Below are 17,396 nucleotides of genomic sequence, written 5' to 3' on the forward strand. Positions count from 1 at the left end.
AACAGATGCAGCAGTTTCACACAACACAACAATATTCCCTCAGCAACATTTAAGTCATTTAGCAGACGCTCTTATCCAGAGCGACTTACAAATTGGTGCATTCACCTTATGACCTCCAGTGGAACAGTAGTGCATCTAAATCTTTTCAGGGGAGGGGGTGAGAGGGATTACTTTATCCTATCCTAGGTATTCCTTAAAGAGGTGGGGTTTCAGGTGTCTCCGGAAGGTGGTGATTGACTCCGCTGTCCTGGCGTCGTGAGGGAGTTTGTTCCACCATTGGGGGGCCAGAGCAGCGAACAGTTTTGACTGGGCTGAGCGGGAACTGTACTTCCTCAGTGGTAGGGAGGCGAGCAGGCCAGAGGTGGATGAACGCAGTGCCCTTGTTTGGGTGTAGGGCCTGATCAGAGCCTGGAGGTACTGAGGTGCCGTTCCCCTCACAGCTCCGTAGGCAAGCACCATGGTCTTGTAGCGGATGCGAGCTTCAACTGGAAGCCAGTGGAGGGAGCGGAGGAGCGGGGTGACGTGAGAGAACTTGGGAAGGTTGAACACCAGACGGGCTGCGGCGTTCTGGATGAGTTGTAGGGGTTTAATGGCACAGGCAGGGAGCCCAGCCAACAGCGAGTTGCAGTAATCCAGACGGGAGATGACAAGTGCCTGGATTAGGACCTGCGCCGCTTCCTGTGTGAGGCAGGGTCGTACTCTGCGGATGTTGTAGAGCATGAACCTACAGGAACGGGCCACCGCCTTGATGTTAGTTGAGAATGACAGGGTGTTGTCCAGGATCACGCCAAGGTTCTTAGCGCTCTGGGAGGAGGACACAATGGAGTTGTCAACCGTGATGGCGAGATCATGGAACGGGCAGTCCTTCCCCGGGAGGAAGAGCAGCTCCGTCTTGCCGAGGTTCAGCTTGAGGTGGTGATCCGTCATCCACACGGATATGTCTGCCAGACATGCAGAGATGCGATTCGCCACCTGGTCATCAGAAGGGGAAAGGAGAAGATTAATTGTGTGTCGTCTGCATAGCAATGATAGGAGAGACCATGTGAGGTTATGACAGAGCCAAGTGACTTGGTGTATAGCGAGAATAGGAGAGGGCCTAGAACAGAGCCCTGGGGGACACCAGTGGTGAGAGCACGTGGTGTGGAGACGGATTCTCGCCACGCCACCTGGTAGGAGCGACCTGTCAGGTAGGACGCAATCAAGCGTGGGCCGCGCCGGAGATGCCCAACTCGGAGAGGGTGGAGAGGAGGATCTGATGGTTCACAGTATCGAAGGCAGCCGATAGGTCTAGAAGGATGAGAGCAGAGGAGAGAGAGTTAGCTTTAGCAGTGCGGAGCGCCTCCGTGATACAGAGAAGAGCAGTCTCAGTTGAATGACTAGTCTTGAAACCTGACTGATTTGGATCAAGAAGGTCATTCTGAGAGAGATAGCGGGAGAGCTGGCCAAGGACGGCACGTTCAAGAGTTTTGGAGAGAAAAGAAAGAAGGGATACTGGTCTGTAGTTGTTGACATCGGAGGGATCGAGTGTAGGTTTTTTCAGAAGGGGTGCAACTCTCGCTCTCTTGAAGACGGAAGGGACGTAGCCAGCGGTCAGGGATGAGTTGATGAGCGAGGTGAGGTAAGGGAGGAGGTCTCCGGAAATGGTCTGGAGAAGAGAGGAGGGGATAGGGTCAAGCGGGCAGGTTGTAGGGCGGCCGGCCGTCACAAGACGCGAGATTTCATCTGGAGAGAGAGGGGAGAAAGAGGTCAGAGCACAGGGTAGGGCAGTGTGAGCAGAACCAGCGGTGTCGTTTGACTTAGCAAACGAGGATCGGATGTCGTCGACCTTCTTTTCAAAATGGTTGACGAAGTCATCTGCAGAGAGGGAGGAGGGGGAGGGGGAGGAGGATTCAGGAGGGAGGAGAAGGTTGCAAAGAGCTTCCTAGGGTTAGAGGCAGATGCTTGGAATTTAGAGTGGTAGAAAGTGGCTTTAGCAGCAGAGAGAGAAGAGGAAAATGTAGAGAGGAGGGAGTGAAAGGATGTCAGGTCCGCAGGGAGGCGAGTTTTCCTCCATTTCCGCTCGGCTGCCCGGAGCCCTGTTCTGTGAGCTCGCAATGAGTCGTCGAGCCACGGAGCGGGAGGGGAGGACCGAGCCGGCCTGGAGGATAGGGGACATAGAGAGTCAAAGGATGCAGAAAGGGAGGAGAGGAGGGTTGAGGAGGCAGAATCAGGAGATAGGTTGGAGAAGGTTTGAGCAGAGGGAAGAGATGATAGGATGGAAGAGGAGAGAGTAGCGGGGGAGAGAGAGCGAAGGTTGGGACGGCGCGATACCATCCGAGTAGGGGCAGTGTGGGAAGTGTTGGATGAGAGCGAGAGGGAAAAGGATACAAGGTAGTGGTCGGAGACTTGGAGGGGAGTTGCAACGAGGTTAGTGGAAGAACAGCATCTAGTAAAGATGAGGTCGAGCGTATTTCCTGCCTTGTGAGTAGGGGGGAAGGTGAGAGGGTGAGGTCAAAAGAGGAGAGGAGTGGAAAGAAGGAGGCAGAGAGGAATGAGTCAAAGGTAGGCGTGGGGAGGTTAAAGTCGCCCAGAACTGTGAGAGGTGAGCCGTCCTCAGGAAAGGAGCTTATCAAGGCATCAAGCTCATTGATGAACTCTCCGAGGGAACCTGGAGGGCGATAAATGATAAGGATGTTAAGCTTGAAAGGGCTGGTAACTGTGACAGCATGGAATTCAAAGGAGGCGATAGACAGATGGGTAAGGGGAGAAAGAGAGAATGACCACTTGGGAGAGATGAGGATCCCGGTGCCACCACCCCGCTGACCAGAAGCTCTCGGGGTGTGCGAGAACACGTGGGCAGACGAAGAGAGAGCAGTAGGAGTAGCAGTGTTGTCTGTGGTGATCCATGTTTCCGTCAGTGCCAAGAAGTCGAGGGACTGGAGGGAGACATAGGCGGAGATGAACTCTGCCTTGTTGGCCGCAGATCGGCAGTTCCAGAGGCTACCGGAGACCTGGAACTCCACGTGGGTCGTGCGCGCTGGGACCACCAGATTAGGGTGGCCGCGGCCACGCGGTGTGGAGCGTTTGTATGGTCTGTGCAGAGAGGAGAGAACAGGGATAGACAGACACATAGTTGACAGGCTACACAAGAGGCTACGCTAATGCAAAGGAGATTGGAATGACAAGTGGACTACACGTCACGAGTGTTCAGAGAGTTAAGCTTACGTAGCAAGAATCTTATTGACTAAAATGATTAAAATGATACAGTACTGCTGAAGTAGGCTAGCTGGCAGAGGCTGCGTTGTTGACTAAGTAGGCTAGTTGGCATTGGCTGCGTTGTTGACACTACACTAATCAAGTCGTTCCGTTGAGTGTAATAGTTTCTACTGTGCTGCTATTCGGGGCTAGCTGGCTAGCTAGCAGTGTTGATTACGTTACGTTGCGTTAAAAGAACGACAATAGCTGGCTAACTAACCTAGGAAATCGCTCTAGACTACACAATTATCTTTGATACAAAGACGGCTATGTAGCTAGCTATGTAGCTAGCTACGATCAAACAAATCAAGCCGTTGTACTGTAATGAAATGAAATGAAAAATGTGATACAATTATACAAGGCTTTTTAAACGTTGAATACACTTCTTGGCTGCATTTCTTGCTCTGCAGTAAAATTCATGTAACAACAGGAGGATCAAATTAAGATATGCATCTGTAACAGAAATCCCAAGGAACCTTGTCGCTGACAGACACTATGACTGTGTATACTGGCCTAGGTGTGACCTGACTTCAGCTTGGCTGTGCGGCCAGTGGCGCAATGGATAACGTGTCTGATAAAAGGTCAGAAGATTGAATATTTGACTCCTGTTTGGTTCAAAACTAGATTTATTTGACCAAAATCAAGCTGGGAGGTAAACGGTATACTTTTCATTGTGTCTGGCAGTGCTCGATTCAAACAGATCTTAGACTGATTTTATATGGGACTTTTCCCCAACATCTCTGAGAAAAAGATGGAGCTTGTAATTACAACAAGCATCATTTCAATGTTTATGGATTTGTCTGTGATGTTTTTTTTAAGTAACTGTCTTCCCATATGGTCTGGCGTTTAGGATTCCTGGTTTTCGCCCGGGTTGAACTCCCAGTATGGGAAAGAACATCTTGTCATTTGTGATGCACTTGTGTAAGAACAGATACCACATTTTAAATGGCAGCAGAATCACACAACACAACAATATTCCCCCAGCAACAGGAATTGTGACATGTTTTGTAGATTAATAATTTACAATACTTGTTAAACATTGATACACTTAAAGTTTGCATTTCTTGCTCTGCAGTATAATTCATGCAACAACAGGAGGATCAAATTAAGATATGCATCTGAAACAGAAAACCAAGGAACCTTGTTCTTGACAGACGCTATGACTGTGTCCACTGGTCTAGCTGTGACCTGACTTCAGCTTAGATGCGGGGCCAGTGGCGCAATGGATAACGTGTCTGACTACGGATCAGAAGATTCTATGTTCGACTCCTGGCTGACTTGATACTTTATTCAATTGACTGAAATCAAGCTGGGAATTATACTGTATACCTTTCAGTGCTTCTGGCTGTTCTCACTTCAAACACATTTTAGACGGATTTCATCTGGACATTCCCCAACATCTCTGAGAAAAAAAAGATGTAGCTTTATAAATCCAACAGGCATAATGTCAACATTTAAAGATTTGTCTGTGATGTGTATTTTAAGCATCTGTCTTCCCATATGGTCTAGCGGTTAGGATTCCTGGTTTTCACCCAGGTGGCTGGGGTTCAACTCCCGGTATGGGAAAGAATATCTTGTCGTTAGGTACGCACTTGTGTAACAACAGATGCAGCAGTTTCTCACAATGTTCCCTCAGCAACAGGACATGTTATGTAGATTCAAATTATACAAGGCTTTTTAAACATTGAATACACTTCATGGCTGCATTTCTTGCTCTGCAGTAAAATTCATGCAACAACAGGAGGATCAAATTAAGATATGCATCTGAAACAGAAAACCAAGGAACCTTGTTCTTGACAGACCCTATGACTGTGTACACTGGTCTAGCTGTGACCTGACTTCAGCTTAGATGTGGGGCCAGTGGCGCAATGGATAACGTGTCTGACTACGGATCAGAAGATTCTAGGTTCGACTCCTGGCTGGCTCAATACTTTATTTAATTGACTGAAATCAAGCTGGGAATGATACTGTATACCTTTCAGTGCTTCTGGCTGTTCTCACTTCAAACACATTTTAGACGGATTTCATCTGGACATTCCCCAACATCTCTGAGAAAAAAAGATGTAGCTTTTAAATCCAACAGGCATAATGTCAACATTTAAAGATTTGTCTGTGATGTGTATTTTAAGTATGCGTCTTCCCATAAGGTCTAGCGGTTAGGATTCCTGGTTTTCACCCAGGTGGCCCGGTTTCAACTCCCGGAATGGGATAGAATATCTTGTCGTTAGGTACGCACTTGTGTAACAACAGATGCAGCAGTTTCACACAACACAACAATATTCCCTCAGCAACAGGAAATGTGACATGTTATGTAGATTCAAATTATACAAGGGTTTTTATACGTTGAATACACTTCATGGCTGCATTTCTTGCTCTGCAGTAAAATTCATGCAACAACAGGAGGATCAAATTAAGATATGCATCTGAAACAGAAAACCAAGGAACCTTGTTGTTGACAGACGCTATGACTGTGTACACTGGTCTAGCTGTGACCTGACTTCAGCTTAGACGTGGGGCCAGTGGCACAATGGATAACTTTTCTGACTACGGATCAGAAAATTCTAGGTTCTAATCCTGGCTGGCTCAATACTTTATTTAATTGACTGAAATCAAGCTGGGAATGATACTGTATACCTTTCAGTGCTTCTGGCTGTTCTCACTTCAAACACATTTTAGACCGATTTCATCTGGACATTCCCCAACATCTCTGAGAAAAAAGATGTAGCTTTTAAATCCAACGGGCATAATGTCAACATTTACAGATTTGTCTGCGATGTGTATTTAAAGTATGTGTCTTCCCATATGGTCTAGCGGTTAGGATTCCTGGTTTCGACCCAGGTGTCCCGGGTTCAACTCCCGGTATGGGAAAGAATATCTTGTTGTTAGGTACGCACTTGTGTAACAACAGATACAGCAGTTTCACACAACACAACATTATTCCCTCAGCAACAGGAAATGTGACATGTTATGAAGATACAAATTATGCAAAGCTTTTTACACGTTGAATACACTTCATGGCTACATTTCTTGCTCTTGTAGTGGCCAATCGATTCAAACATGACACGACCAGGAACTTTGAATTCAATGATAGACTTTTAATACACCCCCGTATCAGAAGCCGGAGAGCCCCGCAGGACCCACGGGAGCCCTGGCTCCAGTATTTATCCACATATTGCATATGAGCCCACCCCATATGTAAATTACGTTACATTCCAATCTGTGCGCCCTGCTTGTTCAGCTCAATAACCCCCACATCTGCTTTCGGCCAGATTATATGATGTCAAGACCTTTCCTTTGACCTAAAGATAATTTACATCCCCCCTTCCTGTGGCCTGTGCTCAGACCCTGTAATTAACTCTGTGTCCCTATTGTATGTGACTTTCATCTCATTTTAACTTTAGGGTTCCCATCTGTTCTGGTCCCCTGCTCTTCATATGGTTGACTAAGGTCAAACAGACTTGTGTTTCCCCTGTGATGTGACTGATGCCTGCAATCCATCAGTTAGTCATTTGGCTGACCCCGTCCTTAGGCAACCTCTTTGATCCTTGAATGTCCAGCTAGCCTAAGCGTCTATGTGTCTGCATTTTTAGTGTCCCCTATGACCTTTAACTGCTTCCTGCCCTAATAGAAAATGCATTTTACCAGAACAGGGAATGAACCCATAATTGTACCTTTTCTCTTTTGTTATCAAATCATGTATATAATTCTACCACATAACCTCCCTCTGGTGCTTTAATAAGCACCAAAAAACTTAACAGGACATATACGGAACATAATATCAACAGTTGATTAACAAAAATCAAGCTTCCTAATTGACTTAGACCAAAACATCTCTAGCATTTCATAAGAGTAAAAGATCTAGTTAGAAACAAACAATAAAAGAAATACAGTACACTTTGTTGAAGCATAAGCACATAGCCTTGCCTAAGACTATCTTAGTTATGTGAAAAAGAAAAAACTATTCAAAATAAAATTGACACAACATCATTCTAAATTTACGCTATCAACATGATCCTCCCTCTCAGACACCTCTCCAACAAACATGATACCAACCTCTGTTAAAAGATTAAGGACATGGTCCATAGACACTTATAACCAGGATATCCCACTGTTTCCTACATGTTTTTAAATTTAACCTAGTATCTAAAAGGCAAAACTAACTTTTAATTAAAAGAAAACCCAGATATATTCATCGATATACCTATAAAAACATTCAACAAAACATACAAAAACACAAGGCCATAAGTAAAAACAGAAATATTAAAAGCATACATAGTACCCCTGTATTTACTATGGAAAATACCCTTTTTGTGGATACGTATCAGTTAACCTCATAGTCCACCAATAGCGGATCCGGGTTCGTGACTAGGGCTCAAGCTCATTAGCATAACGCACAATGCGAAAAAATATTCCTAAAAATATTTTACCTCCACACATTAACAAGTAAAATAGCTCAAATGAAAGATAAACAAGTTGTTTATCTACCCAGCAAGTCACATTTCTAAAATGTTTTACGGCGAAAACATAGCACATATTTATGTCAAACCACCACCACAGACATAGCTCATTTGCATAGCCAAGTAGGAAAAAATATGCAATCAACAAACGCAGGATTAAAAGAAAAATTATTTCACTAACCTTTTGAAATCTTCATCAGATGACAGTAATATAACATGTTACACAGTACATTCATTTTTTTTCAATAATCTGCAATATATATCCATAAATCTCTGTTTACAATGATGCATCGTTCAAAAAATGCTACTAAAATGTCAGGAGAAATGCCGATAGCTCCGGCAGATAACGTCAGCTAAAAAGGAATACACATCATAAACGTTGACTAAATATGCATGTTTTACATATGTATAGGAAGATACACTTCTTCTAAATGCAATCGCTGTGTTACATTTATTTTTAACGTTACAGGTTGCGTTCACTAGGCTATACTAGGAGTCGGCGCTCCAAAGGTATCATTATGGCTACTCTATCTTGGAGTCGACAGAAACCCAAAATTACCACATAAATATTCCCTTACCTTTGCTGTTCTTCCATCAGAAGACCTGGAAGGGATTATACTTACCAAACCAGCGTTTAGTTTTCAAGTCTGTGTCTTTCGGTTCTCAAAATAGCCACATTTCGTTCTAAATGTAGGCAAAATTCAAGTGGATGCGCACCAAAACGTCGAAATTATATATTATATGTCGAGTAAACTTGTCAAACTATGTTCATAATTAAGCTTTAACATGTTATAAAGGTGCACAGAAATCGTGAGGACGAACGGAAACACACACGTCGTTTAATCGATCCTGAATGGAAGACATCACCCGGCCAGAGCGCGCGTAACAGTCACCTTTTTTTTCGCTTGGCCGAGAGGTTTCAGCTCGCTCAAACTCCCGTGAGCGCGCGATTCTCACAATGAGAAGCCCCATTGAAAGCAGGCTTCGCGCTGAACACGTACAGACTGTTCCCAGAGCGGTAGCTGTTTGGGAAGTGCGTGTGAGATGACGTCAAAGTTGGGCCAACTTTTTCCATGACAAGATAGCATTTGGGAGAATGCATGCCCTGAGAGTTCTGCTTTACATAGAGACAAAATTTAAACGGTTTTAGAAGCTTTAGAGTGTTTTCTATTCGATAATATTTTTTATATGCATATATTAGCAATTTTGGGGAAAAATATTTTCAGTTTACTATGGGCACGCACTTTCTCCAACAGGGGCAGTATAGAGGGGGAGCTCTAAGAGGTTAACTGTCCTACGAATCTGGAATGTCAGCATATACATGTAAACCATCCTTGTGAAAACCCTGGCAAGTGTAACCACCTCCAGAGACCACTCCATACAGGCAGTTAGGATTACCAAAAGGCAGTCAAGGGGTCCACCAACCACATTGCATAACTGTCCATTTCCAACAGTATAGTGGCCTGGCCTACCCGGCACAGGATTAACTATCACCAGAGTGTCAGCTCTACTTACAAACATCTGTTTAACCGTTGTCTGGATCACAAGTGATTTCACCAAGGGTAAAACACAACAATATACAATACCCAGATCCAATAACCCCCTTCCCAGCATAAAGGTCATCCTAGCAAACATGGCTCCCCATTTTCCCCAATGCTAAGTCCAACCAATCCCAAACATGAGAGTCAACCCCAGCATTTGCCTTAACCTCTGCTCGTAACCCTTTAAGTTTAGCTATAGCGATTGCAAAGGATCCATTAGGCGCAGTGTTATTGGGAATAAAGGTGCAACAATCATCCCCAAACATAACACAAACTCCACCCTTCTCTGCCAAAAGCCAATTGAAAGCCTGTCTATTTTGCTAAGACATTTTACTGGTAGCCTGTACCTGTTCCCCCAACGCCGTTAGAGCCAAATCAGTATAGTTAATGAATCTCTGTTGGTTATAGTATATATAATTAATCCACTCTAAGTTCTTATTTGGTGTTATCCACAAAAATATAGATTCAAATCCAGATTTAACTTCATCTCTTGCCTTGAACTCCCGAGGCACCCCTCTAGGCTGTCCAATTGCATCAAAGTATACCTCAGCGTCTTTCTCATACGCCCTCTTAACTCTAGAGTTAACATAGTCATCATGGGGTGATTTAATAATGGTTACCTGTTGAATTGCTCTAACTAAGGTACAAAGACCCAATCCATCCATCTGGCAGTACATTCAACAGTTTGTTATTTCCACACATCCAGAAACTATCCGCAATACCCCTGCAGTCTCTAGTACCCAAATAGTATCACATTCTACAGTGGTGTTACCTACATCAATACCTTCAGTGTTATGGCTGTAAAAACATTCATATATTCCTTTAATCACAGTGTTTCCACCTAACAAAGATCCATTTAATTCAGTTCAAATGTTATAGACAGCACAATCCTTGTTACCCAACCCAGTCACATTCAACATGGTTCTTCCTCTAGTACTCCCATGGGCAATCCTACATGCTATGTCACACAAAGGAATGTAGTATTTTCTCTGAATATTGATCATTTTACATTTAACACATTTCTTCAAACGATGCAGGTTCAGGTACATCCGTTTTCCACCTCTTCTTCCTGTGTGGTGCCTTTGAACGATTCTGAGTCTGATACATCTATATCAGTCATCTTGGCAATGTTCTTGTCATGAGATAGATCATTTGAGTTTGAAAAAGAATTCCAAATCTCATTAAAGAATCCTTTTGGCTCTGATGTGTCAGGTGTCTTTGTGATTGCCGTGGTCTACTTGGTAAGACCAGTTGGTGTCATCTCAGTGGTAGTTGCTGTGGTCGTTACAGCAGCCGCCACCATTGTTGTCATTACTTTGGTTGTCACCAGCTGTTTTTGTTCAGGTGCTGGCACAGGACCCAATTCAACATATTCGTAACTGTTTCCGTCACTCAGTCCTGTTCTTGCTATTTCAATTTCAAATTCTTCACCTTCTGCTGGTGTTATCTTGTTCATGATAAACTCCCAGCCTTCCACATATTTGGTTAGTGTCAGGTCACATCCTTTGAGGTCCCAAACAGCTTCTCACGCGTCCATCCACAGAGTGGCTCCTCCGGTACAGGTTTCTTCTTTCATACAGAAACTGTCCTCTGTTCCCCTGGTTCTGTTAGAAGTTGTGGTGGAACATGAAACTTAAACCTATCAACAGGTCCTGTCTTTTTACCTCGTTCGACAGGTTCTTCTCTTCTCTTCCTGCTTTTATCATTTATCTTGATTGTGAGTGCATGCATCATCTTCGTATTGTCCTCAGTTGCTCTTACTCTGTCATTGTCACTGTTCTTTCGTGGTCCTAATTCCAATAGTTCATTATGGAGATCAGGTAAGAGCTGAAAAGTCAATTGTAGAGAAATCCCTATTTCGTTCATCTTGCAGGATTTCTGTTCTTCCTTGCACGATTTCTCCTTCTGCTCTTGGTTGGTGCTTCTCCTCCGCTTTCTTCTCCTGTTGTTCCCTCCTCAGGCCGAACTGAGCTTCCATCTGGGAAGGCGTCCATTTCAGGGAAGAGATGTTCCCATTCTTTAGGCGATACCTCAGAGTCCCACTGTAGAGGGCTTCTGTCAAGGAGGTCTGCCCCAACAGGTATATCATCAGTAGTAGCAGACATGTTACCCCCCCCCCCCCCCCCACACTTCTGGGCCTTCTGGCCATACTGGAGGAGACTTTGGTCGTTTGTCTCTTTACTTTTCAGTCTATTTTCCCCCTGATGCTTCTTCTGAGTGTGTTAGCTGATGCACTAGCTGATGTATCTGGTCTGCCATTTTCTTGATTCCTCCCCGCCGCTTTAATCGATTCCACTGCTCCTGCTCCCTCCGGGGTCCTCTCTGGTGAATCAGCATCCTCTGTGTCCTCATCTCTGTATGGTTGTGTCCTTCTCTCCTCGGCTGATCCCACTTCCTCCGGAACACTCGAACATAGACTGGATCTCCTGGTATCACTGAGAGAGGTCCTTCTGGTCCCCTTAGATCATCAGATGTGGAACCTCTCGTCCTGGTTCAGGTTTCTGCCTTCTTTCTGTGGGGCATTCATACTTAAAGACTTATGGCCTCTGTTCTATGATTACACCATACATTCTCTTACTTCCATCACTCATCACACAAACTGACATTCCAGCTGAAGCTGGAGAACCCTTCTCCATCTGGTTTCCTAAACAAAAGACTTAGAAAACAAAAGACACAACATAACAGTATTGACAATGTTATGTGTTATGCATGACTGTATTCATATACTGAAATCTAAGACCATGACAATTCCCACTCTCTCTTCACCTGACTCTATGCTTCCAGGATGTGTTTCTGCTGGACTCTACAAAAATGGAGGCCCTAATTAGCTTCCTCATGCTTTTATCCAGTCTTCCCCTTTCGGCCACAGGTTCTGAGAGGTGTTCCCAAATCATGTCATTTTTTACTTAGTTCCCTATTTGCTCTATATCAACTGATAAGCATATGCATAACCTTAATCAACATTATTTCTTCTTGAATTAATTCAACTCTGAATGGGCTTCCACATCGAGCCTTCAACATGTGGTTTAGGTACAATTACCCTAATATCTATCCTTATTCACATGATACATTATCAAATAAAACAAATAACCCCCAAACTCAACCCAGTATGTCTACAGTAGAATCTAGTTTCTCTCTCTCTCTCTCTTTTGTTTTGTTTCACGTCCTCTGTCATGGTGTTTTCAAGCTCACCCATTATTCAGCTGGACCTTACTTCTTGTGAAACTTATGCACCCATCAAAGAGAGTCATTACGATCTTTACCACTGCAGGTACTGTAAGAAGTATATCCCCAGCCTGGTGTATCTTGATGTACACTCAGTCTCCAGAATTCAGCCCATGCCGTTCCATCTGGCATCTTACTCTGTGCTCTTTTCCTGGGAACATACACAACTAACACATGGGTTATTTCCTGACAACAGACTTTCTTAAATAACAGCCTTATGTAAACATTCTGTTATGTAAACATTCTGTCTCAAATACCTTGCCTCCTGCCATTGATATAGTTATACATAATGATAGCCAAATTATGGTCCCTACAGCAACTGCTGTAATAATATCATTTTACATTTACATTTAAGTCATTTAGCAGACGCTCTTATCCAGAGCGACATACAAATTGGTGCTTTCACCTTATGACATCCAGTGGAACAGCCACTTTACAATAGTGCATCTAGGTCTTTTAAGGGGGGGGAGGATTACTTTATCCTATCCTAGGTATTCCTTAAAGAGGTGGGGTTTCAGGTGTCTCCGGAAGGTGGTGATTGACTCCGCTGTCCTGGCGTCGTGAGGGAGTTTGTTCCACCATTGGGGGGCCAGAGCAGCGAACAGTTTTGACTGGGCTGAGCGGGAACTGTACTTCCTCAGTGGTAGGGAGGCGAGCAGGCCAGAGGTGGATGAACGCAGTGCCCTTGTTTGGGTGTAGGGCCTGATCAGAGCCTGGAGGTACTGAGGTGCCGTTCCCCTCACAGCTCCGTAGGCAAGCACCATGGTCTTGTAGCGGATGCGAGCTTCAACTGGAAGCCAGTGGAGAGAGCGGAGGAGCGGGGTGACGTGAGAGAACTTGGGAGGTTGAACACCAGACGGGCTGCGGCGTTCTGGATGAGTTGTAGGGGTTTAATGGCACAGGCAGGAGCCCAGCCAACAGCGAGTTGCAGTAATCCAGACGGGAGATGACAAGTGCCTGGATTAGGACCTGCGCCGCTTCCTGTGTGAGGCAGGGTCGTACTCTGCGGATGTTGTAGAGCATGAACCTACAGGAACGGGCCACCGCCTTGATGTTAGTTGAGAACGACAGGGTGTTGTCCAGGATCACGCCAAGGTTCTTAGCGCTCTGGGAGGAGGACACGATGGAGTTGTCAACCGTGATGGCGAGATCATGGAACGGGCAGTACTTCCCCGGGAGGAAGAGCAGCTCCGTCTTGCCGAGGTTCAGCTTGAGGTGGTGATCCGTCATCCACACTGATATGTCTGCCAGACATGCAGAGATGCGATTCGCCACCTGGTCATCAGAGGGGGGAAAGGAGAAGATTAATTGTGTGTCGTCTGCATAGCAATGATAGGAGAGACCATGTGAGGTTATGACAGAGCCAAGTGACTTGGTGTATAGCGAGAATAGGAGAGGGCCTAGAACAGAGCCCTGGGGGACACCAGTGGTGAGAGCGCGTGGTGAGGAGACAGATTCTCGCCACGCCACCTGGTAGGAGCGACCTGTCAGGTAGGACGCAATCCAAGCATGGGCCGCGCCGGAGATCCCCAACTCGGAGAGGGTGGAGAGGAGGATCTGATGGTTCACAGTATCGAAGGCAGCCGATAGGTCTAGAAGGATGAGAGCAGAGGAGAGAGAGTTAGCTTGAGCAGTGCGGAGTGCCTCCGTGATACAGAGAAGAGCAGTCTCAGTTGAATGACTAGTCTTGAAACCTGACTGATTTGGATCAAGAAGGTCATTCTGAGAGAGATAGCGGGAGAGCTGGCCAAGGACGGCACGTTCAAGAGTTTTGGAGAGAAAAGAAAGAAGGGATACTGGTCTGTAGTTGTTGACATCGGAGGGATCGAGTGTAGGTTTTTTCAGAAGGGGTGCAACTCTCGCTCTCTTGCAGACGGGAGGGACGTAGCCAGCGGTCAGGGATGAGTTGATGAGCGAGGTGAGGTAAGGGAGAAGGTCACCGGAGATGGTCTGGAGAAGAGAGGAGGGGATAGGGTCAAGCGGGCAGGTTGTTGGGCGGCCGGCCGTCACAAGACGCGAGATGTCATCTGGAGAGAGAGGGGAGAAAGAGGTCAGAGCACAGGGTAGGGCAGTGTGAGCAGAACCAGCGGTGTCGTTTGACTTAGCAAACGAGGATCGGATGTCGTCGACCTTCTTTCAAAATGGTTGACGAAGTCATCTGCAGAGAGGGAGGAGGGGGGGGGAGGGGGAGGAGGATTCAAGAGGGAGAAGAAGGTGGCAAAGAGCTTCCTAGGGTTAGAGGCAGATGCTTGGTATTTAGAGTGGTAGAAAGTGGCTTTAGCAGCAGAGACAGAGGAGGAAAATGTAGAGAGGAGGGAGTGAAAGGATGCCAGGTCCGCAGGGAGGCGAGTTTTCCTCCATTTCCGCTCGGCTGCCCGGAGCCCTGTTCTGTGAGCTCGCAATGAGTCGTCGAGCCACGGAGCGGGAGGGGAGGACCGAGCCGGCCTGGAGGATAGGGGACATAGAGAGTCAAAGGATGCAGAAAGGGAGGAGAGGAGGGTTGAGGAGGCAGAATCAGGAGATAGGTTGGAGAAGGTTTGAGCAGAGGGAAGAGATGATAGGATGGAAGAGGAGAGAGTAGCGGGGGAGAGAGAGCGAAGGTTGGGACGGCGCGATACCATCCGAGTAGGGGCAGTGTGGGAAGTGTTGGATGAGAGCGAGAGGGAAAAGGATACAAGGTAGTGGTCGGAGACTTGGAGGGGAGTTGCAATGAGGTTAGTGGAAGAACAGCATCTAGTAAAGATGAGGTCGAGCGTATTGCCTGCCTTGTGAGTAGGGGGGGGAAGGTGAGAGGGTGAGGTCAAAAGAGGAGAGGAGTGGAAAGAAGGAGGCAGAGAGGAATGAGTCAAAGGTAGACGTGGGGAGGTTAACCTCTTCAGTCGACCCTCTACTTTTTTGAACATTCTGTTAAAAATCGCGCAACATTTCAGCGCCCTGCTACTCATGCCAGGAATATAGTATATGCATTTGCTTAGTCTGTGTGGATAGAAAACACTCAGACGTTTAAAAAAACTGGTTAAATCACTGCTGTGGCTTTACCAGAACGGCATTTACATCGAAAAGCACAGGAAAAACTGATCACTGAAAATGGGGAAAATATATCCATGCGCTACTTGAACCCATTGATAAACGTGAACCACAATTAATTGACTGAGGTTGCAGTACCTACAGCTTCCACAGGGTGTCTAGAGTCTTGTCATTTCCCTTCGAGTTTTTTCTTGGTCAAACACATACAGGACACCGTATCTAATCCGGTCTAGGACCGGATATTTTCGTTGAGTTTCTAGCCGGACATTTTTCCAGACGGACAGCTAATGATCTTTACATCGCCTCCTGATGAATTTTATCGCTTATTAACGTTTACTACTAATACCTAAAGTTGCATTACAAACGTATTTCGAAGTGTTTTGTGAAAGTTTATCGTCGACTTTTTGAATTTTAAAAAATGACGTTACGTTTTGAAACAATGTTTTTTTCGTTTATCACACAGTCTACATATAACGATATCTAGGCTTTATATGGACCGATTTAATCGAAATAAAGACCCAAATAGTGTTTATGGGACATCTAGGAGTGTCAACAAAGAAGATGGTGAAAGGTAATGAATGTTTTCTATTTTATTGTGCGGTTTGTGTAACGCCGAAATGCTAATTATTTTGTTTACGTCCCCTGTGGGTCTTTTGGGGTGTTGCATGCTATCAGATAATAGCTTCTCATGCTTTCGCCGAAAAGCATTTTAAAAATCTGACTTGTTGCCTGGATTCACAACGAGTGTAGCTTTAATTCGATACCCTGCATGTGTATTTTAATGAACTTTTGAGTTTTAACTAATACTATTAGCATTTAGCGTAGCGCATTTGCATTTCCAGAGCTCTAGTTGGGACGCAAGCGTCCCGAGTAGAAGCAACAGGTTAAAGTCGCCCAGAACTGTGAGAGGTGAGCCGTCCTCAGGAAAGGAGCTTATCAAGGCATCAAGCTCATTGATGAACTCTCCGAGGGAACCTGGAGGGCGATAAATGATAATGATGTTAAGCTTGAAAGGGCTGGTAACTGTGACAGCATGGAATTCAAAGGAGGCGATAGACAGATGGGTAAGGGGAGAAAGAGAGAATGACCACTTGGGAGAGATGAGGATCCCGGTGCCACCACCCCGCTGACCAGAAGCTCTCGGGGTGTGCGAGAGCACGTGGGCGGACGAAGAGAGAGCAGTAGGAGTAGCGGTGTTGTCTGTGGTGATCCATGTTTCCGTCAGTGCCAAGAAGTCGAGGGACTGGAGGGAGGCATAGGCTGAGATGAACTCTGCCTTGTTGGCCGCAGATCGGCAGTTCCAGAGGCTACCGGAGACCTGGAACTCCACGTGGGTCGTGCGCGCTGGGACCACCAGCGCGCACGATGCGGTGTGGAGCGGCCATGCGGTGTGGAGCGTTTGTATGGTCTGTGCAGAGAGGAGAGAACAGGGATAGACAGACACATAGTTGACAGGCTAGAGAAGAGGCTACGCTAATGCAGAGGAGATTGGAATGACAAGTGGACTACACGTCTCGAATGTTCAGAAAGTTAAGCTTACGTAGCAAGAATCTAATTGACTAAAATGATTAAAATGATACAGTACTGCTCAGGTAGGCTAGCTGCGTTGTTGACACTAACCTAATCAAGTCGTTCCGTTGAGTGTGAAGTTTCTACAATGCTGCTATTCGGGGGCTAGCTGGCTAGCTAGCAGTGTTGGTTACGTTACGTTGCGTTAGGAGAACGACAATAGCTGGCTAGCTAACCTAGAAAATCACTCTAGACTACACAATTATCTTTGAAACAAAGACGGCTATGTAGCTAGCTATGTAGCTAGCTACGATCAAACAAATCACACCGTTGGGACTGTAATGAAATTAAATGAAAATGTGATACTACCTGTGGAGCGAAGCGGAATGCGACCGGAATGCGA

The 17,396-nt window shown here is 45.7% G+C and overlaps 2 non-coding genes across 2 annotated transcripts; both read left to right on the forward strand.

Annotated features, from left to right (window-relative positions):
- Window positions 1–5,088: 5,088 nt before the first annotated feature.
- trnar-acg (transfer RNA arginine (anticodon ACG)) lies at window positions 5,089–5,161 on the forward strand. Its single transcript has one exon. It is a non-coding gene; the product is annotated as a tRNA-Arg (tRNA).
- Window positions 5,162–6,030: 869 nt separating this feature from the next.
- trnar-ucg (transfer RNA arginine (anticodon UCG)) lies at window positions 6,031–6,102 on the forward strand. Its single transcript has one exon. It is a non-coding gene; the product is annotated as a tRNA-Arg (tRNA).
- Window positions 6,103–17,396: the final 11,294 nt, after the last annotated feature.

The sequence above is a fragment of the Oncorhynchus nerka genome, linkage group LG15 (assembly GCF_034236695.1).
Source record: "Oncorhynchus nerka isolate Pitt River linkage group LG15, Oner_Uvic_2.0, whole genome shotgun sequence".
In the NCBI taxonomy this organism is placed as follows: domain Eukaryota; kingdom Metazoa; phylum Chordata; class Actinopteri; order Salmoniformes; family Salmonidae; genus Oncorhynchus; species Oncorhynchus nerka.